Source organism: Musca domestica, unplaced genomic scaffold (genome assembly GCF_030504385.1).
Source record: "Musca domestica strain aabys unplaced genomic scaffold, Musca_domestica.polishedcontigs.V.1.1 236, whole genome shotgun sequence".
NCBI classification, from domain to species: domain Eukaryota; kingdom Metazoa; phylum Arthropoda; class Insecta; order Diptera; family Muscidae; genus Musca; species Musca domestica.
The window spans coordinates 223,147-250,333 of NW_026712270.1; the positions used below are offsets into that span (position 1 = coordinate 223,147).

General features: G+C 35.0%; 1 protein-coding gene across 1 annotated transcript in view; it reads left to right on the top strand.

Moving 5' to 3' along the window:
* The first annotated feature begins 10,937 nt into the window (after positions 1 to 10,937).
* Positions 10,938 to 27,187, top strand: part of LOC101895839 (vinculin) — a 34,914-nt gene continuing 18,664 nt past the window's right edge. Inside the window, exon 1 of the mRNA XM_005183921.4 lies at positions 10,938 to 10,953. The gene's annotated coding sequence lies outside the window, so the exon portion shown is untranslated. The remainder of the gene's footprint in view (positions 10,954 to 27,187) is intronic.

The following is a 27,187-nucleotide window of genomic DNA, read 5'->3' on the forward strand; positions in this document are numbered from 1 at the left end:
TTTAAAGTTTCATTAATTCACTCTCAAAAAAGTGATCACAAATAATAGCTAAAAACGCCGAAAACTCAATATTTAAGGAGTTATGGCCATTTTAAAGTTTTCATTAATTCACTCTTAAAAAAGTGATCACAAATAATAGCTAAAAACGCCGAAAACTCAATATTTAAGGAGTTATGGCCATTTTAAAGTTTTCATTAATTCACTCTTAAAAAAGTGATCACAAATAATAGCTAAAAACGCCGAAAATTCAATATTTAAGGAGTTATGGCCATTTTAAAGTTTTCATTAATTCACTCTCAAAAAAGTGATCACAAATAATAGCTAAAAACGCCGAAAACTCAATATTTAAGGAGTTATGGCCATTTTAAAGTTTTCATTAATTCACTCTTAAAAAAGTGATCACAAATAATAGCTAAAAACGCCGAAAACTCAATATTTAAGGAGTTATGGCCATTTTAAAGTTTTCATTAATTCACTCTTAAAAAAGTGATCACAAATAATAGCTAAAAACGCCGAAAATTCAATATTTAAGGAGTTATGGCCATTTTAAAGTTTTCATTAATTCACTCTCAAAAAAGTGATCACAAATAATAGCTAAAAACGCCGAAAATTCAATATTTAAGGAGTTATGGCCATTTTAAAGTTTTCATTAATTCACTCTCAAAAAAGTGATCACAAATAATAGCTAAAAACGCCGAAAACTCAATATTTAAGGAGTTATGGCCATTTTAAAGTTTTCATTAATTCACTCTCAAAAAAGTGATCACAAATAATAGCTAAAAACGCCGAAAACTCAATATTTAAGGAGTTATGGCCATTTTAAAGTTTTCATTAATTCACTCTTAAAAAAGTGATCACAAATAATAGCTAAAAACGCCGAAAACTCAATATTTAAGGAGTTATGGCCATTTTAAAGTTTTCATTAATTCACTCTCAAAAAAGTGATCACAAATAATAGCTAAAAACGCCGAAAACTCAATATTTAAGGAGTTATGGCCATTTTAAAGTTTTCATTAATTCACTCTTAAAAAAGTGATCACAAATAATAGCTAAAAACGCCGAAAACTCAATATTTAAGGAGTTATGGCCATTTTAAAGTTTTCATTAATTCGTACCTAAAAAAGTGATCACAAATAATAGCAAAAAAAAGGCCGAAAACTCAATATTTAAGGAGTTATGGCCATTTTAAAGTTTTCATTAATTCGTACCTAAAAAAGTGATCACAAATAATAGCTAAAAACGCCGAAAACTCAATATTTAAGGAGTTATGGCCATTTTAAAGTTTTCATTAATTCGTACCTAAAAAAGTGATCACAAATAATAGCTAAAAACGCCGAAAACTCAATATTTAAGGAGTTATGGCCATTTTAAAGTTTTCATTAATTCGTACCTAAAAAAGTGATCACAAATAATAGCTAAAAACGCCGAAAACTCAATATTTAAGGAGTTATGGCCATTTTAAAGTTTTCATTAATTCGTACCTAAAAAAGTGATCACAAATAATAGCTAAAAACGCCGAAAACTCAATATTTAAGGAGTTATGGCCATTTTAAAGTTTTCATTAATTCGTACCTAAAAAAGTGATCACAAATAATAGCTAAAAACGCCGAAAACTCAATATTTAAGGAGTTATGGCCATTTTAAAGTTTTCATTAATTCGTACCTAAAAAAGTGATCACAAATAATAGCTAAAAACGCCGAAAACTCAATATTTAAGGAGTTATGGCCATTTTAAAGTTTTCATTAATTCGTACCTAAAAAAGTGATCACAAATAATAGCTAAAAACGCCGAAAACTCAATATTTAAGGAGTTATGGCCATTTTAAAGTTTTCATTAATTCGTACCTAAAAAAGTGATCACAAATAATAGCTAAAAACGCCGAAAACTCAATATTTAAGGAGTTATGGCCATTTTAAAGTTTTCTTTAATTCGTACCTAAAAAAGTGATCACAAATAATAGCTAAAAACGCCAAAAACTCAATATTTAAGGAGTTATGGCCATTTTAAAGTTTTCATTAATTCGTACCTAAAAAAGTGATCACAAATAATAGCTAAAAATGCCAAAAACTCAATATTTAAGGAGTTATGGCCATTTTAAAGTTTTCATTGATTCACTCTTAAAAAAGTGATCACAAATAATAGCTAAAAACGCCGAAAACTCAATATTTAAGGAGTCATGGCCATTTTAAAGTTTTCATTAATTCGTACCTAAAAAAGTGATCACAAATAATAGCTAAAAACGCCGAAAACTCAATATTTAAGGAGTTATGGCCATTTTAAAGTTTTCATTAATTTACTCTTAAAAAGTGATCACAAATAATAGCTAAAAACGCCAAAAACTCAATATTTAAGGAGTTATGGCCATTTTAAAGTTTTCATTAATTCACTCTTAAAAAAGTGATCACAAATAATAGCTAAAAACGCCGAAAACTCAATATTTAAGGAGTTATGGCCATTTTAAAGTTTTCATTAATTCACTCTTAAAAAAGTGATCACAAATAATAGCTAAAAACGCCGAAAACTCAATATTTAAGGAGTTATGGCCATTTTAAAGTTTTCATTAATTCGTACCTAAAAAAGTGATCACAAATAATAGCTAAAAACGCCGAAAACTCAATATTTAAGGAGTTATGGCCATTTTAAAGTTTTCATTAATTCGTACCTAAAAAAGTGATCACAAATAATAGCTAAAAACGCCGAAAACTCAATATTTAAGGAGTTATGGCCATTTTAAAGTTTTCATTAATTCGTACCTAAAAAAGTGATCACAAATAATAGCTAAAAACGCCGAAAACTCAATATTTAAGGAGTTATGGCCATTTTAAAGTTTTCATTAATTCGTACCTAAAAAAGTGATCACAAATAATAGCTAAAAACGCCGAAAACTCAATATTTAAGGAGTTATGGCCATTTTAAAGTTTTCATTAATTCGTACCTAAAAAAGCGATCACAAATAATAGCTAAAAACGCCGAAAACTCAATATTTAAGGAGTTATGGCCATTTTAAAGTTTTCATTAATTCGTAGCTAAAAAAGTGATCACAAATAATAGCTAAAAACGCCGAAAACTCAATATTTAAGGAGTTATGGCCATTTTAAAGTTTTCATTAATTCGTAGCTAAAAAAGTGATCACAAATAATAGCTAAAAACGCCGAAAACTCAATATTTAAGGAGTTATGGCCATTTTAAAGTTTTCATTAATTCGTACCTAAAAAAGTGATCACAAATAATAGCTAAAAACGCCGAAAACTCAATATTTAAGGAGTTATGGCCATTTTAAAGTTTTCATTAATTCGTACCTAAAAAAGCGATCACAAATAATAGCTAAAAACGCCGAAAACTCAATATTTAAGGAGTTATGGCCATTTTAAAGTTTCTATTAATTCACTCTTAAAAAAGTGATCACAAATAATAGCTAAAAACGTCGAAAACTCAATATTTAAGGAGTTATGGCCATTTTAAAGTTTTCATTAATTCGTACCTAAAAAAGTGATCACAAATAATAGCTGAAAACGCCGAAAACTCAATATTTAAGGAGTTATGGCCATTTTAAAGTTTTCATTAATTCGTACCTAAAAAAGTGATCACAAATAATAGCTAAAAACGCCGAAAACTCAATATTTAAGGAGTTATGGCCATTTTAAAGTTTTCATTAATTCACTCTTAAAAAAGTGATCACAAATAATAGCTAAAAACGCCGAAAACTCAATATTTAAGGAGTTATGGCCATTTTAAAGTTTTCATTAATTCGTACCTAAAAAAGAAAACTCAATATTTAGCCGACGTCTTACGTCAATAAAAACGCTCTTTATGTAGCTGCCTTAAATATTAAAGATTATTTTAATTATGTCAATCTTTAAATTCATAAATAAATATTCAAAATTCGAATTAGTTTCAGTTCATTGAATTGGAAAACTATGTTTTCTGACCTCTTGGAATATTTTTAATAAAAATACTTTAAAACATCATAAAAATTGTCTGGACTATGTTTGTGCGAATAATGGTTTGTTTTTGAAAGGAAAATCAAATGCAAACCAGCACACAGAAAAAGTACAGTGAAACCTCGATTTTGCGGACAAAACAAAATCTGGAAAATATAATGGTTCCATATATTCTAAATACTAACAACTTAAAAAGCAATAACATTGAATACCCTCCACCACTTTGGAACGAATTTGGAAATTTTCAAAAACTTTCCGTTATATCGGAACTTTGCGAAATCCTGGCCCAGCATAGACAATTTTCTGTCATAAGCTGTAGTATCCATTACGAACTTCAAATGCCAAATTTGAAACAATTCCGGTTAATAATGTCGCTTAAATCATCAAAATACCGATTATCGGGAGGTACAATTATATGGGGGCTATACGAAGACGTGGACCTACACAGATAATTTTCTGTCTTAGGCTGTAGTATTCATAACGAACTTCAAATACCAAATTTGAAATACTTACGGTGAATAAGGTCGCTAAAATCATCAAAATACCGAATATAGGGAGGTACCGTTATATGGGAGCTATACGAAGACGTGAACCTGCATAGACAATTTTCTGTCATAGGCTGTAGTATCTATTACGAACTCCAAATACCAAATTTGAAACAATTCCGGTGAATAGCGAAGCTAAAATCATCAAAATACCGATTATCGGGAGGTACCGTTATATGGGGGCTATACGAAGACGTTTACCTGCATAGACAATTTTCTGTCATAGGCCATAGTATCCATTACGAACTTCAAATACCAAATTTGAAACAATTCCGGTGAATAGTGAAGCTAAAATCTTCAAAATACCGAATATCGGGAGGTACCGTTATATGGGAGCTATACGAAGAAGTGGACCTGCATATACAATTTTCTGTCATAGGCTGTAGTATCCATTACGAACTTCAAATACCAAATTTGAAACAATTCCGTTGAACAATGTTGCTAAAATCACCAAAATACCGAATATCGGGAGGTACAGTTATATGGGGGCTATATGAAGACGTGGACTTGCATAGACAATTTTCTGTCATAGGCTGAAGTATCCATTACCAACTTTAAATACCAAATTTGAAACAATTCCAGTGAATAATGTCGCTAAAATCATCAAAATACCAAATATAGGGAGGTACAGTTATATGGGGCCTATACGAAGAGGTGAACCTGCATAGACAATTTTCTGTCTCAAGCTGTAGTATCCATTACGAACTTCAAATGCCAAATTTGAAATAATTCCGGTTAATAATGTCGGTAAAATCATCAAAATACTGAATATCGGGAGGTACCGTTATATGGGGGCTATACGAAGACGTGGACCTGCATAGGCAATTTTCTGTCATAGGCTGTAGTATCCATTACGAACTTCAAATACCAAATTTGAAACAATTCCGTTGAACAATGTTGCTAAAATCATCAAAATACCGAATATCGGGAGGTAAAATTATATGGGGCCTATACGAAGACGTGGACCTGCACAGACAATTTTCTGCCATAGGCTGTAGTATCCATTACGAACTACAAATACCAAATTTGAAACAATTCCGGTTAATAATGTCGGTAAAATCATCAAAATACTGAATATCGGGAGGTACCGTTATATGGGGGCTATACGAAGACGTGGACCTGCATAGGCAATTTTCTGTCATAGGCTGTAGTATCCATTACGAACTTCAAATACCAAATTTGAAACAATTCCGGTGAATAGTGAAGCTAAAATCATCAAAATACTGAATATAGGGAGGTATAGTTATATGGGGGCTATATGAAGACGTGGACCTGCATAGACAATTTTCTGTCATAGGCTGTAGTATCCATTGCGAACTTCAAATTCCAAATTTGAAACAATTCCGGTGAATAATGTCGCTAAAATCATCAAAATATCGAAAATAGCGAAGTTCACTTATATGGGGGCTATACGAAGACGTGGACCTGCACAGACAATTTTCTGTCCTAGGCTGTAGTATCCATTACGAACTTCAAATACCAAATTTGAAACACTTACGGTGGATAAGATCGCTAACATTATCAAAATACCGAATATAGGGAGGTACAGTTATATGGGGCCTATACGAAGACGTGGACCTGCACAGACAATTTTCCATCATAGGCTGTAGTATCCATTACCAACTTTAAATATCAAATTTGAAACAATTCCGGTGAATATATTCGCTAAAATCATCAAAATACCGAATATAGGTATAGGAGTTACAAACGGAATGTCAAAGTTAATATACCCTCCATAGTATGGTGGAGGGTATAAAAATATTAGCATTCATGATAATTTAAAAACTATTATTTATAATTTTTTGTTGACTTCAAACGCAAGTAGCCGGATTTGACTGTATCTTCAAAAAGGACACCCACACACACACATAAATCTGTATGCAGGAGAAGTTCAGTATTTGTCTGGCCCTGTTTTGTCCAAAGAGTTATCTCAGTTTTGTTTCGATGACTGCAATGGTGCGTTAAATGCGAAATGAACTGAATTCCTACAACAGCCATCAAAAGTTCTGAAATAGAAAAGAAGAAAAACAACAACAACAACAACAACAACCTTTGACTGTTTTGTTGTTTGTTCAATAACCTTGAGACATGACTTCATTTGATGTTTTGAAATTCTGTTAAGGATATTGAATTCAATCCTTTGTGTCGTAGCCACTGAGACATGCACATCGAATAAATGAATCGTAAAAATTATAAGATTTGTTTAAATTCACGTCTATGAATTGTAGGACTAATAAAGATTCAATTTCACATGACCCACGGACTTTTGGGTAAAGGGAGAACGGCCTTCGTCTGGCCAGAGAAAAAGGCAACGACTTTCGGAAATAATAAATATTAAGGTGAGAATACTAAAAACGCTATTTTTTAATGGCTTAAGTCATCGGCTGGCTTATTTGTAGAGCAACAAAGGAGTTTTAGGTTGACTTAGATCGATTTTGACCCTACGCTTCTTTCATCTTTTCCCAAGAAGCCAGCCAATGACTTAAGCCAGCCAAAGAAGAATTTTATGTATTCTCACCTTTATTGTTGGGAAAGAGTGAGGCTGGTCAGTTCATTGTTGCTAAATTCTGGCATTTTGAGTTCTAAGTATATAGAAATGCTATTTATAAAAAAAAATATTAAAATATTAATAAAGGTCCACTTTTTGGTACAGTCCTTGTATAAAGATGCCCCCTGATTTTAGTTATTTTTAGGGTCTATGGCCATCCATTTGTAACTGTAGCCAAAATTTTCAATGGAATTGTCTGAAAATCCACACAGGGAACTCCTTCTGAGTACTTTACCCCCTGAAAGAATATTGTTTATATAGGTCCACGTTTAGGTACAACCCCTATATAACGATACCTCCCGATATTCGATATTTTGATGATTTTAACGACATCATTCACCGGAATTGTTTCAAATTTGGTATTTGAAGTTCGTAATGGATACTACAGCCTATGACAGAAAATTGTCTATGCAGGTCCACGTCTTCGTATAGGCCCCATATAACTCTACCTCCCGATATTCGGTATTTTGACGATTGTAGCCAAATTTTTGAATGGAATTTTCTGTAAATCCACACAGCGAGTTCATTTTGAGTTCTTTACTCCATGGAAGAGTATTGTTTATATAGGTCCACGTTTAGGTATAACCCCATATGACTGTACTTCCCCATATTGGGCATTTTGATGATTTTAATGACATTATTCACCGAAATTGCTTGAAATTTTGTAATAAAAGTTCGTAAAGGATGCTACAACCTGTGACAGAAAATTTTCCGTGCAGGTTTACGTCTTCGTATAGCCACCATATAACGGTACCTCCCCATAATCGGTATTTTAATGATTTTGGCTACATTATCCACCAGATCTGTTTCAAATTGCGTATTTGAAGTTCTTAATATGTACTACAGTCTGTGACAGAAAATTGTCTGTGCAGATCCATTTCTTCGTATAGCCCCCATATGACGCTACCTCCCGATATTCGGTATTTTGATGATTGTAGCCAAAGTTTTACATGGAATTGTCTGAAAATTCACACAGATAGCTCCTTCTGTGTACTTTACTCCCTGGAAGAATATTGTTTATATAGGTCCACGTTTAGGTATGACCCCCATATAACGGCACCTTCCGATATTCGGTATTTAGGTGATTTTAACGACATTATTCACCGGAATTTTTTTATATTTCGTAATAAAAGTTAGCAATGGATACTACTGCCTGTGACAGAAAATTGTCTGTGCAGGTCCTATAGGTCCCCTATAGTGGTACCTCCCTATATTCGGTATTTTGATGATTTTAGCAACAGTATTCACCGGAACTGTTTCAAATTGCGTATTTGAAGTTCCTAAGGGGTACTACAGCCTGTGACAGAAAATTGTTCGCACAGGTTCACGTATTCGTATAGCCCCCATATAACGATACCTCCCGATATTCGTTATTTTGATGATTGTAGCCAAATTTTTCAATGGAATTGTCTGAAAGTCCACACAGCGAGTTTCTTCTGAGTACTTTACTCTCTGGAAGAGTATTGTTTATATAGGTCCACGTTTAGGTATCACCCCCATATGACTGTACCTCCTAATATTCAGTATTTTAATGATTTTAATGATATTATATACCGGAATTGTTTCAAATGTGGTATTTGAAGTTCGTAATGGATAATACAGCGTATGACAGAAAATTGTCTGTACAGGTCCACCTTTAGGAATGACCCCCATATAACTGTACCTCCCGATATTCGGTATTTTGATGATTTTGTCCACGTTATCCAACGGAATTGTTTCAAATTTCGTATTTGAGGTTCGTAATGGGTACTACAGCCTGTGACCGAAAATTGTCTGTGCAGGTCCACGTCTTCGTATAGCCCCCATACAACGATGCCTCCCGATATTCGATATTTTGATTATTTTGGCGATATTATCCACCGGAATTGTTTGAAATTTCGTATTTGAAGTTGTCCATGGGTACAACAGTCTGTCACCGAAAATTGTCAATGCAGGACTATGTCTTAGTATAGGTCCTCTATAACGTATCCTTCCTATATTCGTTATTTTGATGATTTTGGCGACATTATCCACCGGAATTGTTTCAATTTTGGTATTTGAAGTTCTCAATGGGTATTACAACCTGTGACAGAAAATTGTCTGTGCAGGTTCACGTCTTCGTATAGCCCCCATATAACGCTACCTCCCGATATTCGGTATTTTGATGATTTTAGCGACATTGTTCACCAGAATAGTTTTAAATTTCATATTTGAAGTTCTCAATGGGTACTACAACCTATGACAGAAAATTGTCTATGCAGGTCCAGGTCTTCGCATAAGCCCTTTATATCTGTACCTCCCTATATTCGGTATTTTGATTATTTTGGCGATATTATCCACCGGATTTGTTTTAAATTTCGTATTTGAATATTGTAATGGCTTATGACAAAAGTTACCCATGGAGGTCTACGTCTTCATATAGACCCCAATAAAACGGCCACTTCCTGTATTCTGTATTTTTACGATTTTAACAGAATTTTTTAACGGGTATTATTTTTTAGAAAATTTCCAAATTCGTTACAAATGGTGGAGGATATTGAAAGTTAGGGCCGGTCGAACTTACTTTTTTTTTTACTTGTTAACATATAACTTTGTAGAGTATTTTGTCTTGCCATTATCCCGTTTAAAGCGAATTTTAAAGCATATTTTGCAAAAGGGACTAAAAAGACCCCGGCTCGCTTGAGGGTTAAAATTTTCGAGCAAAAAATCGTGTTTTTTCTGCAATATTCCCGAAGACACTACACATCTAAAACCAACGGATTCAAAGGATTCTTAATCCGAAAATTTCAAAAAATAATGGAAAGGGGGAAATTTGTCCACCATCTATTTAGGTTACTTTGTGATGTAGACTTTCAGAACTACGACACACATGTCATTTATTTTTTTAGCTCTATTATGATAATCTGTTATATCTTCCATGGTAGAAGATTACAGATAGTCGCATCGACACAGCTGCTGGGACAATGAATTGTCAAACCGATTTTGGAATCGAAAATCTTGAATGAAAAATTATTGAAATTTGTAAAAATTGTTGAAAAATACATATCATCACAACCTCCGATTTGCGTCGAACAAGAAAACATATAAAAGTCTACTTATTTTTGACAAAACATTTAAAAAATTTTGACATATCAATGTTCTCAAGCGTTGATGCATCTACCTATATTCTTCTACCATGATATCTTCTCTTTAATTATTGAAAAAATTTAAATTTTATTGCACAGTGTTTTTTAAATAAAAAGAAATCTGTCAAAGTCCACAATTATTTAAAAATATATTTTTTTTAAATTTCACAATTATTTAAGAGGTTTTTGATTTTTTTATTTACGATTTTTTAAAAATTAGCGATGAATTTTTGTTTTTAAAAATAAGCTCTAATGCGAACATACCATTATCAAAAAGTCCACAATAGTAAAAATCGTTCCACAGCTCTTTTCCCATTGAAATGGTGTAAACAGTCCATTAACCTGTTGTCATTTTTACACAGACAAAAAGGCATGAGTTCAATGTTAAAAAGGTGGGCTGGCTACAAACAATTTATTTTTATCCCTCGCCCGTTTAGCCAAGATTTCAATCTCCAACTCCAAAACAACAACAACAACTACGATCAGTTGTTGGCAAATGTCACGTTTAAGTTCTTTACTCTCAATGTGTTTCCCCCGCTCATAAGAGCGCTTAAGAGATTTACTGTTGCAAAGAGAAATGGTAATGGGGACGTCGACAGCACGCAAGCAATACAGCAATCGATTGAGAATAGACAACATTTAAGCTCCACACAATCACTCACACACACCCACACTCTCTGTGTGGTAGGCAGGGGGAGGGGGGGTTTAGCTGCACAATTTTCTCTCATGGTCTCTTGCTGGCAACGATGATGATAATGATGGCTTGGCAACTGGGGGCCACCACTCATTTAGTTGGCGAAATATTCTCGGGCGAGTAAGTTGTGTTTGGCTTGGATGCGAAGAAAAAATATAAGAAAATAACAAAGAAAATCAAGAAGAAAAAAGAATATAAATAAAATTTTATTAACAAAAAATAAATTCAAATATTGTTGTTGATGTTATTGAAGTGAAATGCAAATTATGAAAAATGTATCGCAAAATTAAATTTGTTTATTTTAATTAACCCCAATTGAATTAATTAAATGCCAAAAAAGTGCTAAATTTGGAATATCAAAAAAAAAAAAAAAAAACAACAACAACTACTACCCCAAAAAAATCCAATTTAATTAAAAAATAAAACAAGAAGAAGCAGAACAAGAAACAACACCAGTGAGTTCAGTTGTATCGGCGCGGAGGCAACCAATGAAGCGAAAATTGTGTCTATATCGAAATGCTATTTACCTCCTCCCTCCAATTTCGATCAAAAAAAAAAAGAACGGAACAACAACAAAAAATTAATTTAAAAAATCCCAGAATAACCCGAAGAAAGAAATATCCAACACTAAAAAGAATCAAAAAAAGAAAGCAACGAAATGGCAAGAAGCAACAGTTTTCTCTATTTGTGTCAAAATTTGATCTTGCCAAATGGGGGGCCAATGCAGACAATAATAAAACGACGACGACGCCGACGCGCCACCAACGCCGTCATGCCGGGGATGGAAAGTCTCCTCTTAAGTCTCAAAAAAGCATGGCAGAAGAATATAGGTAGACGCATCGACACAGCTGCTGTGACAATAAACTGTCAAACCAATTTTGGAATTGAAAATGTTGAATGAAAAGTTATTTAAATTTGTAAAAATTCTTTAAAAAACACGAATTATAATAACCTCCGAATGACGTGGTATAAGAAAACATATAAAAATCTACTTATATTAAAAAACAACATTTAAAAATTGTTGTCATATCAATGCTCCCAAGTTGATGCATTTTTGGCAAAGGTGTTTGGAGATTTTTTGCCAAATATTTTTTGAGGAATGTGGAAATAACCGGTATTCTGGTACTTATATCCTCCATAAATTTGAATTAAATTGTCACATTTTTATCATACATTCAGGCATTCCCCAGAATTTTCCCATATAAAAAAGAGCATAAAAGGATTTAGTTCTACCAGGGATATGTAGGTCGACTTTTGATTAATCAACAAATTGACGGCAATTATTGAATTTAATACATCTCTGTGCTCAATAATCTACCCATAAAGAGGGTCTCCCCATGGAGGGTATATTAACTTCATCATTCCCTCATAAAGTATATACAGGGTGAGATAAAAAAAACTGCAACAAAGTCAAATGCCATAATTTTTACTTTTTTTAATTTTATTCAATGAAAGCAAAAAATATCGGAAATAGCATCAAATTTTAGAATAAATTTAGATTTGTTGGAATTGTTCACCTTTTGGCACGAATTATGGCCCTCAAACGGCCAATGAAACCCAGTCACACGCTGCCCGAATATTGCTCTGCGGTATTTTGGCGGTATTCCCGGCGAAGCTTTTGCTTGAGGTGATCGACACTTTGGTATTTGGTTTAGTGCCAACCTTGCTTTCCAAAATACTCCAGACACAATAGTCCAACGGATTGGTATCCGGAGATATTATGGTGACCATTGTGCGCTGGAAATGAGGCGAGAAACCTCACTTTGTAATCATTCTTGGGTGTATCCAAAATGAGGTCCTGAGTCTTGCTGGAATGTCCAAATGTCTGCGGCCAAAATGTTTGCGTGCCCAAGGCTATAATACACCCTCCAGAATATTTTCGCGATGTTATTCTGCCACGATGATGCCACGGTCGATTAATACAAGCGGAGAGCGACTATCGGCTGTTATGGCGGCCCACACACTCATTCACCATGGCCGGCTCTTGAGTTCGGGTGGCCAACCAAAGGTGGACATTTTCGGCTGACCTCTTTGGCAAGTAAACACGATCATTGTGTTTGTTTACAAACTGCTGGACAACGAATGTTATCGGAATCTCATCGCAAAAAACCAAATTCGCCAGTTCACCACTTTCGGCCAAGCGAGTCAACTCTTTAGCTCTTTTGAGTCGTCTATTTTCTTTCTGTTGCGGTGTAAGTTCTTACACTTTTTTGGAAATTCAATGCCTTTACCCCGAGCTCTTTTCTCAATATTTGCCGAATGGAATATTGCGATATGTTCAGCTCACTAGCCATTTTCGATAAAGTCGCTTCTATAATTTTCGAACCATTTCTGCTGATGTTACTGTTTTTTCCCCATCCATTTCCTTGACGTCGTCGGGCTACGCTACCAGTATCACGGTAACGAGCGATGGTACGAGACACCAAATATTCATTCACATTCAAATGCTGGAGTGCTCTAACGATAGCCACTTATGGGTTTCCAGCCAAATATAAAGAGATCACGCTATCCCGCCTGAATTCCATCACGAATAACCTTTTCTCTGGAAAATTCTCACCAAAGCTGTCACTGGAATAATTTTAACAGCTGTCGGACGAGTGACTTAGAAAGCATTTTTAAGCATAGGTTTATTTTAAATATTTATTTTTGTTCAAAAAAAATTGTTGACAAATATTTTCTTTTTTTCCTTTTAAATGTCTTGATAGAGAATTATTTAAAAAAAAAATTAAAAACCTTGATCTTGCACTTTTGAAGAATGAAATTTGTTTTAAATTTCTCATTCGAGGTTTGAAACATTTTTTTTTAATTCAACTCAATCGTGTTTTGTTTTGCCTATTTGTAAAAAAATTTTGTAATTTGTATCTAATTTTGTAATTTTTTGAATACTTTTAAAAAAAATCCCCCCGTCGAATAACTTTGTTTTTTTTTTTTTAATTGTTAAAATATATTTTTTTAAATCGTAGATTTTTCTAGGCATAGATTTATTTTAGTATTTGCTTTTTTCCTTTAAATATCTCGATCGAGAATTATTTAAAAAAATTAATGCCTTGATAATGCACTTTTGAAGAATGGAATTTTTGCTTTAAATTTCTCATTCGAGGTTTAAAATATTTTTGTTTAATTAACCCATTCATGTTGTTTTTAAGTTTCTAAAATGAGTTATGTATTTTTTTCTAATTTTTGTAATTTTTTTAAATATTTTTCAACCAATTCCCCTCACTGAATATCTTTTAATTTTATGCAATTATGACTTCCCATCCCTGTTGTCTCTATTCTCTACAAAGAGCCAGTAACAACATCAGTGGCAGCAACAACAACAACACATGTTTATATATGACTCATTGAACAAACAATTAATGACGCACTCTTGGGCACACACACTCTCTCTCTCTCGTCGTTTCATTTGTGCGTACTCTCCCCATTTTTGGGGGAATTTCAGTTGAGATCTCTCTGAAGTGCTCTCTTTCGCTCACACCTTTCCATTGATATGGCCAAACAAATAAAAGTTTACGGAGTATTTGGAAGAAGGAGGCGATGAGTGGGGGGGGAGAATTAAAAAAAATACAACAACCCAAGAATCTGTTTTATCTGCATACTTTGTACCTGACTGCTTAAATAGCTGGCTTGTTTTGCTTGCAATCGTTTAACGAAAAAAGGTCGCAAATGTATTTTAGAATTAAAAAAGTAAGAATGGAAATATGGAGATTCGAAATATCACCTGCTGCTTCTGCTGGTGTTTGTCTAAACAAATCGGAAATTCATTCTAAAAATAGCTGCATGTATACAAACGTTCCAGTCATAGGAAAATGTTTGTTCGTGACTTGGGTATGTTCGAGATCATCAAAAGGATTTTGGAAAAATTTTCTAGAAAATCGATCATTTGTGGGAAAACATTTTTTTTAAATCCACGATTGTTGGTTTGTGAATAAAAAATATTTAAAAGAAGTAAAATAATATCAGTCGGTTTTAACGACAGATATATGCCCCAGCCTTGAGTTATGATTATTGAAACTGTTGATCTTTGTGGGAGAGGTACCAGAATAAATGGTCCGATCTCTAGCATCTTTTCAAACAGATCTTGTGTTGATGGAAATATTGAAATGTGCCAAGTCTGAATGGAGACTTATGTTAATTTCGTGTTTTATGAGCTACATGAATATTCAAATCTTAAACGATTTGTGGGGGAGGTACCAGAAGGAGTGGACCAATATATTCCATATTCACGTCAGAACTTGGTTTAATAAAAATATTGTGATCTGTATAATTTGAACAGAACCAGATACTTATTTCGGATTTTATGATCGTTTTGGTTATTCAAAACTTCGAACCTTTGTGGGGGAGGTACAAGAAGGAATGGTCCGATCTGTACCATTTTTCTAACTGATCTTGTGTTAATGGAAATATTGAGATGTTCAAGTCTGAATGGGATCGGATGGTAATTTCGTGTCTTATGAGCTTCATGAATACATACTCGAAAATATTGGCCCTTTGTGGAGGAAGTACCAGACAGAGTGGGCCGATATATTCCATTCTCACGTCAGACCTTGGGTTATTAAAAATATAGTGATGTGTATAATTTGAAGAGAACCAGATACTTATTTCGGATTTTATGATCGTTTTGGTTATTCAAAACTTCGAACCTTTGTGGGGGAAGTAGCAGAAGAAATGGTCCGATCTCTACTATCGTTATAATGGATCTTCTGTTGATGGAAATATTGAGATGTAACAAGTCTGAATGAAATCGGATGTTAATTTCGCGTTTTCTGAGCTTCAGGGATATTCAGAATTTTGACCCTTTGTGGGGGAGGTACCAGAAGGAGTGAACCAATATATCCCATCTTCACGTCAGACCTTGGGTTAATAAAAATATTGTGATGTGTGTAATTTGAAAAGAATCGGATGCTTATTTTGGATTTTATTATCGTTTTGGTTATTCAAAACTTTTGACCCTTTGTGGGGGAGGTACCAGAAGGAAGGATCCGATCTCTACCATCATTATAATAGATCTTGTGTTGCTGGAAATATTGAGATGTGCCAAGTCTGAATGTAATCGGATGTTAATTTCCCGTTTTATACGCTTCATGGATATTCAACATTTTGATCGATTGTAGGGGGAGCTACCAGAAGCAGTGCGCCGATATATCCCATATCCACATCAGATCTTGGTTTAATAAAAATATGGAGATGTGTGAAATTTGAAGAGAACCAGATGCTAATTTCGGATTTTATAATCGTTTTGCTTATTCAAAACTTCGACCCTTTGTAGGGGGAGGTACCAGAAGGAATGATCCGATCTCCACCATATTTTTAACAGATCTTGTGTTGATGGAAATATTGGGATGTACCAAGTCTGAATGGAATCGGATGTTACTTTTTGGGTTTTCTGAGCTTCATGAATAATCAAAATTTTGACCCTTTGTGGGGGAGGTACCAGAAGGAGTGTACTGATATATTCCATCTTCCCACCAGACCTTGGGTTAATAAAAATATTATTACCTGTGTAATTTGAAGACAATCGAACACTTACATCACATTTTATAAGAGTTATAATTATTCAAAATTTCGACCCTTTGTGGGGGAGGTACTTGATGGAGTGGTGCGATATTGTCTATTTTCACACCTGACCTAGCACTGATGTAAATATTAGGATATGCAAAGTTAGAGCAAAATCGCATTATCATTTCTCTCTATGTGCAGTAAATGTTTTTTTTGAAAATTTTGACATTTTGTGGAGGAGGTACCAAAAGGAGTGAACCGTTATTGCCCATCTCCGAACTCGATCTAAGTTTGATAATAATATTATGATGTAGCGAGTTTGTATCAACTTGGATGCTCCCTTCGAGAGTTATCGTGCGTAGCAGCCAGCCAGACAGACGAGCGGACGTACGGACGGGAATCGCTAGATCGACTCCAAATGTCCTGAAACGGATTTGATCCAAAGAGACCTAGGATATAAGACCATTTTTTCGATGAGGCACCTTTTGGCCGTATCAAATGATAATATACCCTCTTTAGACATAGAAATATACCCTCTCTAGACATATATATGTCTGAGGGTATAAAAATTACCCAATGGTTGATCTTTAATTTTTTTTAAACTTTCCCAAAAAAATAAAGAAAAAAATTAGAAAGAAAAATAAATAAAAACTAATGAGTTTTTAATGAGTTTAAATTTGTTTTTTGAAAACTATTATTATTTGTAAAAAACCTTTTTTTTAATATTTGACTATTTTTCTTTGATAAAATATTTTTTAAAAAATTCCCCAATAGCTCGTCTTTAAAAATTTTTATTTTTTTCAAAATTCCGAAATTTTAGAAAAATTGATTTTTTGGTTTTTTGAAAACTATTAATACTTGTTAAAAACTTTTTTTACAAAATATATGACTAATTTTTTTAATAAAATATTTAAAAAAAAATCCCCAATAGCTGGTCTTTAAAATTTTTAATTTTATTTAAAATTCCGAAATTTTAGAAAAATTGAATTGATTCTTCGAAAGCTCTTAATTGATTTATTTTGATTCCTTAATAGATTTATGTAGCACCATTGCCTCCACTTGATTTCCCATTAAAATCGAATCAAATGCAATTGGAATTCTTTTTTTTTTATTTAAAATTCATTGCGGCATCCAGAACAAAATTACCACAACAAAAGCTGGCGACTGGGCCCCACCACAAAGAAAAAAAAACGCCACGCCATCGAGCAACGGTTGCAGAATTTTTAATTGAAAACCAACCGACATTATCGGGGAAGACATCAATTAAATTCCAGTCATTGCCATATTTGAGCTATCTAGGGCCAGGGTAGTAGGGATGCTGGAGGCTTGACATAAAGGCTTAGCTCAAAGCAGATGGAAGCGTTGCGTTATTTTCTGTTTTGATGTTGAAATGCCAGCGCTCACGATTTATGTGACTTTGGATATAAGCAACAAAAACAACAACAACAATAATAATCATGGGACAATAACACACACACACACCACACATGTGGTTACAGAGCATTATTATTGTTTGTTGTTATTATTATTAATAAACTTATTATTGTTTTTTTTTTTATACGAGGCCATCATCGCCACCATCAACATCATCGTCAGTTTCAAAATTTTGAACGAAGCTATAAAAATGCAGCGCCCCAACAAATGTGGGGAAACCAACCGCAAAACAACTGTCACACGGTGAGCAAAACACAGACAATGTGTAGGTCTAGCAATAATTGATAATAATATTTTTGTTTTGTATTTGTTGTTTGTGTTTGCTACCGAAGCTCCAATTTTCTGAACATTTTGAATAGCTGGCCTTTAGAGAATTTGGTGTCCCATTTACAAATAATTTTATTAACAGTGGCAGACAAAATTTTTAATAATTTGTTGAAGATCTTTAAAAAGCAGTAAAAAAAGCTAAGTTCTGCAGGTCCGAACCTTGCAAAATTTAAAGAAATGTCGTTGAAAAAATTCCGAATATTTGGTGTTTCAGTTATATAGGCGGTACTTTTACAGCCAAATAACTGCCAGTGATTAATGAGAATAGAATCCAATCTCTCTCTTCGATTGTCAATTCCTATCTGGATCCGGCTTGAAGGACCAAAGTTTAAATAAGAAAAGAGTGCAATATCCCTCTTCGATTGTCAATTCTTTTCTGGCTCGAAGGACCAATGATTAATGAGAATAGAATCCAATCTCCCTCTTCGATTGTCAGCTCTATTCTCTATCCGGCTCGAAGGACCAATGTTTTTCGAATAGAATCCAATATCTCTCTTTGATTGTCAATTCTTTTCTGGCTCGAAGGACCAGTGATTAATGAGAATATAATCCAATCTCCCTCTTCGATTGTCAATTCCTTTCTGAATCCGGCTCGAAGGACCAGTGATTGATGAGAATAGAATCCAATCTCCCTCTTCGATTGTCAACTCTCTTCTCTATCCAGCTCGAAGGACCAATATTTTGCGAATAGAATCCAATCTCCCTCTTCGATTGTCAATTCTTTTCTGGCTCGAAGGACCAATGATTTAATGAGAATAGAATCCAATCTCCCTCTTCGATTGTCAACTCTATTCTCTATCCGGCTCGAAGGACCAATGTTTTGCGAATAGAATCCAATCTCCCTCTTCGTTTGTCAACTCTATTCTCTATTCGGCTCGACTTCAGCAATGTTTAGTGAGAAAAGAATACGACCGCTTCGCTTGGGTGTAGGGTCAATTCTCGATCTGGCTCGAAGGACCAATGATTAATGAGAATAGAATCCAATCTCCCTCTTCGATTGTCAATTCATTTCTGGCTCGAAAGACCAATGATTAATGAGAATATAATCCAATCTCCCTCTTCGATTGCCAATTCTTTTCTGGCTCGAAGGTCCAATGATTAATGAGAATATAATCCAATCTCCCTCTTCGATTGTCAACTCTATTCTCTATCCGGCTCGAAGGACCAATGTTTAAATAAGAAAAGAGTGCAAACTCCCTCTTCGATTGTCAATTATTTTCTGGCTCGAAGGACGAATGATTAATGAGAATAGAATCCAATCTCCCTCTTCGATTGTCAACTCAATTCTCTATTCGGCTCGACTAGAGCAATGTTTAGTGAGAAAGGAATACGGCCGCTTCGCTTGGGTGTAGATTCAATTCTCGATCCGACTCGAAGGATGAATGTAACTGAGAATAGCATCCATTCTCCCTCTTCGATTGTCAACTTTATTCTCTATCCGGCTCGAAGGACCAGTGTTTTGCGAATAGCATCCAATCTCCCTCTTCGATTGTGAACTATAGTCTCTATTCGGCTCGAAGGACCAACGATTAATGAGAATAGAATCCATTCTCCCTCTTCGATTGTGAACTATAGTCTCTATTCGGCTCGAAGGACCAATATTTTCCGAATGGAATCCAATCTCCCTCTTCGATTGTCAACTCTATTCTCTATCCGGCTCGAAGGACCAATGTTTTGACAATAGAATCCAATCTCCCTCTTCGATTGTCAACTCAATTCTCGATTCGCCTCGACTGCAGCAATGTTTAGTGAGAAAGGAATACGACCTCTTCGATTGTCAACTCTATTCTCTATTCGGCTCGAAGGATCAATGTAACTGAGAATAGAATTCAATCTCCTCCTTCCATTGTCAACTCTATTCTCTATCCGGCTCGAAGGACCAATGTAAATGAGAATAGAATCCTATCTCCCTTTTCGATTGTGAAATATACTCTCCATTCTGAATGGAATCGGATGTTAATTTCGTGTTTTATGAGCTTCATTAATATTCAAAATTTTGATCTCTTCGTGGGGAAGGTACCAGAAGGAATGGTCCGATCTCTACCACCTTTGGATCAAATCGGATACTTTCTTCGAGCCATCGCTAGATCGACTCCAAATATCCTAAAACGGATTTGGCCCAAAGAGACCTAGGGTCTGAAACCTTTATTTCGATGAGGCACGTTTTGGCCGTATCAAATGATATATACCTCCTCTAGCCTTATGACTGAGGGTATAAAAATATTGAAACAAAATTATGCCTCAAAAAAAAAAATTCTTTAATTTTTTTAATTAAATAAAGAATGTTGTTTTTTGTTTATTTTCCAAAAAAAAAGAAAGTCCTATTTTTATCTTCCCCACATTCCGAGAACGAGAGAAAAAAATAACACAGTCCTACAATCTTGATAAACAAAGATAAGCAAAATTTAATTATTCTGTATTCTAAGCCTACATTGGGGCCATAATTTACATTTCATCTTGACAACGGCAAAACAAGCAACAACAAAAACAACAACTGACGTTTACGGTTTCTGTTTATCTCCTGAAAAAAAAACTACAGCAGTAACCCAGATAAGCCCTAAATACTTTTTATGGTCTTGGACATGTTGGTGGACATTATGGAATTTTCTGTGACTAGAAAATGCATTTGAATGACATCTCCGCATCTTGGAATGGAATGGGAGACAGGCAGGCAGACAGACAGACGGCCAAACATCAGCTGTGTGGGCTGTCACAGAGTGAGTGACACCGACGGTGGGCCGAAAATGGTCTGGGGAGATGGGGAACTGAATATAGTTTTTATACCCTACACCACACACAGAGGTAAGGGTATTATGTGTGGGTCCATTTATTTGTAACGGGGAGATGGAAGCGACATAGACCCATTGATACTTTTGAGGATTTTTTTAGAATCACTTACTGAGTCGATTTATGGATGTCAGTTCGTCTGACCGTCCGTTCATGTATTCTTGTGAAAAATAAAAATTCAGGTAACATTTATTATCCGATTGAGATGAAATTTTCCAGACAATAATTGTATGGCCCAAGGACGAACACCTTTTGAAATTGGCGAGAATCGGTTCAAATTTAGATATAGCTTCCACCAAATGACCAATATCTGTCCAAATGAGCTGAATTTTGGTACATCCCACTGAATTCAGTCTAGAAGCAAGTACATCAAATTTGAAGAAAATCGGTTCGGATATAGCTATAGCTGCCATATATATGTTTCATCCGATTTGGGGTTTTAAGCCCCTCACAGGCGTAATATGCATTCCACAACAACGATATTTGGTATCAGATATCACATACAGCCCAGAAATACCTCTGCCAAATTTTATGGAGATCGAATCAGATTAGGATGTAGCTCCCATATATATCTTCAACCGATTTCGGGTTAATTGAGCACCAAAGGGCCAATTTAAGTCCAAATGACCTGAATTTTGGCACATCCGACCGGATTCAGTGTAGAAGAAAGTACATCAAATTTGATGAAAAACGGTTCAGATATAGCTATAGCTCCTATACATATGTTTCGTCCGATTTGGGGTTTAAAGTCCCTCACAGGCGTAATATGTACTCCACAAGAATGATATTTGGTACCAGACATCAAATGCAGCCCAGAAATACCTCTACCAAATTTTATCAAAATCGGTGCAGATTTAGATATAGCTTCCATACGTATCTTCAACCGATTTTGGGTTAATTGTGCACCAAAAGGCCAATATAAGTCCAAATGACCTGAATTTTGGCACATCGGACGGGATGCAGTCTAGAAGCAAGTACATCCAATTTGATGAAAATCGGTTCGGATATAGCTATTTAATTCTTTGTCGATTTCATTGCTGTCGGTCTACCCGTCTGCGGATATCACTCTAGTTTCCGAACGAAATGAAGTAGGTTGATAAAATTGTACTCAAATGCATATTTTGTCTGCATGACTTTTGGTGTTGAAAATGGGCCATGTAGGTTCACGTCTTCGTATAGCCTCCATATAACGGTACCTCACGATATTCGGTATTTTGATGATTTTAGATACATTATTCACCGGAATTGTTTCAAATTTGGTATTTGAAGTTCGTAATGGATATTACAGCCTATGACAGAAAATTGTCTGTGTAGGTCCAGGCCTTCGTATAGCCCCCATATAAAGGTACCTCCCTATTTTCGGTATTTTGATGATTTAGGGGACAGTAATCACCGGAATTTTTTCAAATTTGGTATTTGAAGTTCGTAATGGGAACTACAGCCTGTGACAAAAAATTGTCTGTGCAGGTCCAAGTCTTCGTATAGCCCCCATATAATGGTAGCTCCCCATATTCGGTATTTTGATGATTTTTGGCGACTTTATTCATCGGAATTGTTCCAAATTTGGCATATGAAGTTCGTAATGGATATTACATCCTATGACAGAAAATTGTCTGTGCAGGTCCAGGTCTTCGCATAAGCCCTATATATCAGTATCTCCCTATTTTCGGTATATTGAGATTTTAGCGACATTAATCACCGGAATTGTTTCAAATTTGGTATTTAAAGTCCGCTATGGATACTACAGCCTGTGACAAAAAATTGTCTATGCAGGTCCAGGTCTTCGTATAGTCCCCATATATCAGTACCTTCCGAAATTCGGTATTTTGATGATTTTAACGACATTTTGCATCGGAATTGTTTCAAATTTGGTATTTGATGTCCGTAATGAATACCACAGCCTATGACAAAAAATTGTCTGTGCAGGCCCACGTCTTCGTATAGCCCCCATATAATAGTACCTCCCGATATTCGGTATTTTGATGATTTAAGAGACATTATTCACCGGAATTGTCTCAAATTTGGTATTTGAAGTTCGTAATGGATACTACAGCCTAAGGCAGAAAATAATCTGTGCAGATCCACGTCTTCGTATAGCCCCCATTTAAAGGTACCTCCCGATATTCGGTATGATGATGTTTGATGTTTTTAGCGACATTATTCACCGAAATTGTTTCAAATTTGATATTTGAAGTTCGTAATGGATATTAGAGCCTAAGACAAAAAATGGCGTATGCAGGTGTACACCTTCGTATAGGCCCTATATATCAGTACCTCCCGATATTCGGTATTTTGATGATTTTAGCTACATTATTCACCGGAATTGTTTCAAATTTGGTAATTGAAGTTCGTAATGTATACTACAGCCTATGACAGAAAATTGTCCGTGCAGGTCCACGTCTCGTGTAGATCCGCTGTTTTTTAAATTTTATAATTTTTTTCTTTTTTTTTTTGGAAAATTTCCAAAATTTTTCCAAACGGTGGAGGATATTAAAAAAATAAGTTTTTTTTCCCGAGAGCCATGATTGGATTTTCATCTTCCTGATTTGGTCTTTCAAATTGGTCCTAATATTTCCTAAACAATCCCCTTATATCCTTACCATTTCTTTTTCAAATTAGCTAAAACCAAACAAATACTGAAAATCCTTTCGAGCGAATTATTTTATTAGCCCAACCTCAATCTTAAAAGTCGGCACAGTCACTCATGAGAATAAACATACATAGCTACCAAAATAAATGATAAAAATACCCTAAGAATTTGATTTCAAATCTCTCAGCCCCCCTTCCCTCCTCGGCAAACAAACAAGGCCACACGAAAACACCAAAGCTCCCTAAATGAAGAAATAATAACCCAATCAAAACATTTGTTTAAAACGGTGACACATTGTTAAGCCTATTGCCTATCTACCCCCCGAGCCGCCCTTCCTCTCCCAAACTGGCCACACAAAATATTGTGTCTCCCCACATGACTCACCCACCCGGGAGGTTATTAATAACTTTCGGTTTTGTTTTTAGCCGATTTTGGTATTTGTTTTTCATTCACCTTTCGTCGGTTCCCTCCACATATTCCACACACCCATAAATGGAATGGTTTCACTTTCATTCATTCCTTTACCACCCCGCGCCCCCTCTATCTCACAGCCCGAAAATTAATTTTACATGAGCTTCACAGACAACAAATTTTTTTTGTTGGCCATTTTTCGCCTTTGTTCCTCCCTTGGCGTCTTCTCTTTGTTTTTATGTAAAAATTATTTTTTTCGACAGAGAAGCGAATCTTTTGTTTGGATTTTCTAATGTTTCCCAAGACAAACATCCAATATCCGTAAATTGGGTGTTAGTTAAGATGTGGCCTAAATGGAAAAGAAAAACATGAAAGGAAATTACAGAAATTTATTCATTGTCTTAGGGCTTGGAACTGTGGGACAATGTAGGGATTTGCCGAAAAATATTATTTCGAAAATAAGCAGGACTTTAAAAAAAGTAATTTTTCAAAGATGTGAAATTTTTCAAAAAATTTTTGAACAAATCTGGTGTCAAGATGGAATACATCGATCTGGTGTCAAGATGGAATACATCGGTCCACCCCTTCTGGTAACTCCCCCACAAAAGGACGAAATTTTCATAAAAATATATCTTCTGCACAGAAGGAGAAGCAATAATCCAATTTTGCTCCAACTTTGCGAATCCTAATATCTGCATCAGTGCTAGGTCAGGTATGAATATGGACAACATCGGTTCACTCCATCAAGTACCTCCCCCACAAGGTGTCAGAATTTAAAATAAGTATAACTCTTATAAAATGTGATGTATGTGTCCGATCCTCTTCATTTTACACACATCACAATATTTTTATTAATCCAAGGTCTGGTGTGAAGATGGGATATATCGGTCCACCCCTTCTGGTACCTCCCCCACAAAGTGTGAAAATTTTTATTATCCATGAAGCCCATAAAACACGAAATTAACATTCGATTCCCATAAGACTTGGCAAATCTGAATATTACCATCAACACAAGATCTGCTATAAAGATGGTAGAGATCGGACCATTCCTTCTGGTACCTCCCCCACAAAGGTTCGAAGTTTAAAATAACAGAACGATCATAAAATCCGAAAAAAGCATCCGGATCTCTTCAAATTACACACATCACAATATTTTTATTAATCCAAGGTCTGGTGTGAAGATGGGATATATCTGTCCACCCCTTCTGTTACCTCCCCCACAAAGGGTCAAAATTTTGAGTATTCATGAAGCTCATAAAACACGAAATTAACATCCGATTCCATTCAGACTTGACACATCTCAATATTTCCATTAACACAAGATCTGCTATAAAGATGGTAGAGATCGGACCATTCCTTCTGGTACCTCCCCCACAAAGTGTGAAAATTTTTATTATCCATGAAGCCCATAAAACACGAAATTAACATTCGATTCCCATAAGACTTGGCAAATCTGAATATTACCATCAACACAAGATCTGCTATAAAGATGGTAGAGATCGGATCATTCCTTCTGGTAACTCCCCCACAAAGGGTCAAATTTTTGAATAACCAAAACGATCATAAAAGCAGAAATAAGCATCCGGTTCTCTTTAAATTCCACACATCCCTTTATTTTTACTAATACAAGATCTGCTGTGAAAATGGGATATATCGGCGAACTTTTTCTGGTACTTCCCCCACAATAGGTTCGAATTAAAAAAAAGAAACAAAACGCTCATACAACGCGGAATAAGCATCCAACTCTCTTCAAACATTTTTGCTATGACAACATCTGTTGTGAAGATAGATAGATATGTGCCAACCCCTTCTGGTACCTCACCTACAAAGGCCCATAATTTTCAAAACTTATATTCGATTTCCTACATATTTTACACATACCAATATTCTTATCTGTGTATAAATAAAGTATGAAAATGGAATACTTCGATCCGCTATATCTGCTACCTCACGCCTATTTCCATATTTTCCAAAAATTTGCCCATATCTCTTTTATGTTTAAAATATAGGAAGTAGTCAATATGGTCCAAATCTGGCACGTTCTTATATTTTTATTAGTCTTGGGTCAGTTAAGAATTGCTCAATATTGGCTAACGGCTCCAACGGAACCTCGCCCATAAAGGGTCAACAGTTTAAAATTTCATAACTCAAGGCTGGGTGTATACATTTGTTGGCAAAAGCGAGTGATACTATTTTACTTGTTTCAATATTGTCATTTAATAATCTGGTTCTGAAAATAATTTTTAACCCCTTTATACCCCTTGAACTTGAATTTATTTTTTCATTAAAAATAATTGTTTTCCCAAGCAATTTAGAATTAGGAAATAGTTTTTTTTTTTTTTTTTTTGAAAATTTTAATCAAATTTCAATTTTATCCTCCCCCGTCCCCGTGGAATTTTCAGCTTAGTATTCAATTTAAATAAATTGCATAATTAATTATAAGTGCATTATTGCTGTCATGGCATGGTTGTCATTTCCAGCACCAGGCATTGTAATAGTCTCCCCGGCACGGCGTTGGTTACTTGTGTTTGTCTGCACCATTTCAATTTATTTTTCACTTTCAAATAATAGTCATCTGTCGACGACGACGTTGCTCGTAAAATACCGGAACTGCACTGCAATTGTTACAAAATTGTTTATATTTACGGTTCATACATTCTCATAGCTAGTTTCTAAATATGGGCAATAGCAGAAATTAATATTTGCCAAAGTAGATAGATTTTGAGCGGGAGCGGGAACAGATTGGTTTTTATGGAGACCCTCCTTTCCTTTTCGTTGGGGGTTATACAGTGGCTGGGGTCGAGAGGAGATTTGCAAATCAAAAAAAAAGAAAATTCAAAATTCACAAAATGTTGGATGGTGCATTTTCATACCCTCCACCATAGGATGGAAGGTATATTAAGTTTGTCATTCCGTTTGTAACACGTCGAAATATACATTTTCGACCCCACGAGATATATATAGTCTTGATCAGCATAAAATTCTATGTCGTTTTAGCCATTTCCGGCCGTCTGTGGAAATCACTCTAGCTTCCGAACGAATTGAAGAAGGGTGATAAAATTTTACACAAATGTATATAATGACTGCATAACTTTTGGTATTGAAAATGGGTCATGTAGGTCCACGTTTTGGTATAGTCCCCATATAATAGGACCCTCCGATATTCGGTATTTTGATGATTTTTGGCGACATTATTTATCGGATTTGTTTCAAATTTGGTATTTGAAGTTCGTAATGGATACTACAGTCTAAGACAGAAAATTGTCTGTGCATGTCCACTACTTCGTATAGGCCCCATATAACGATACC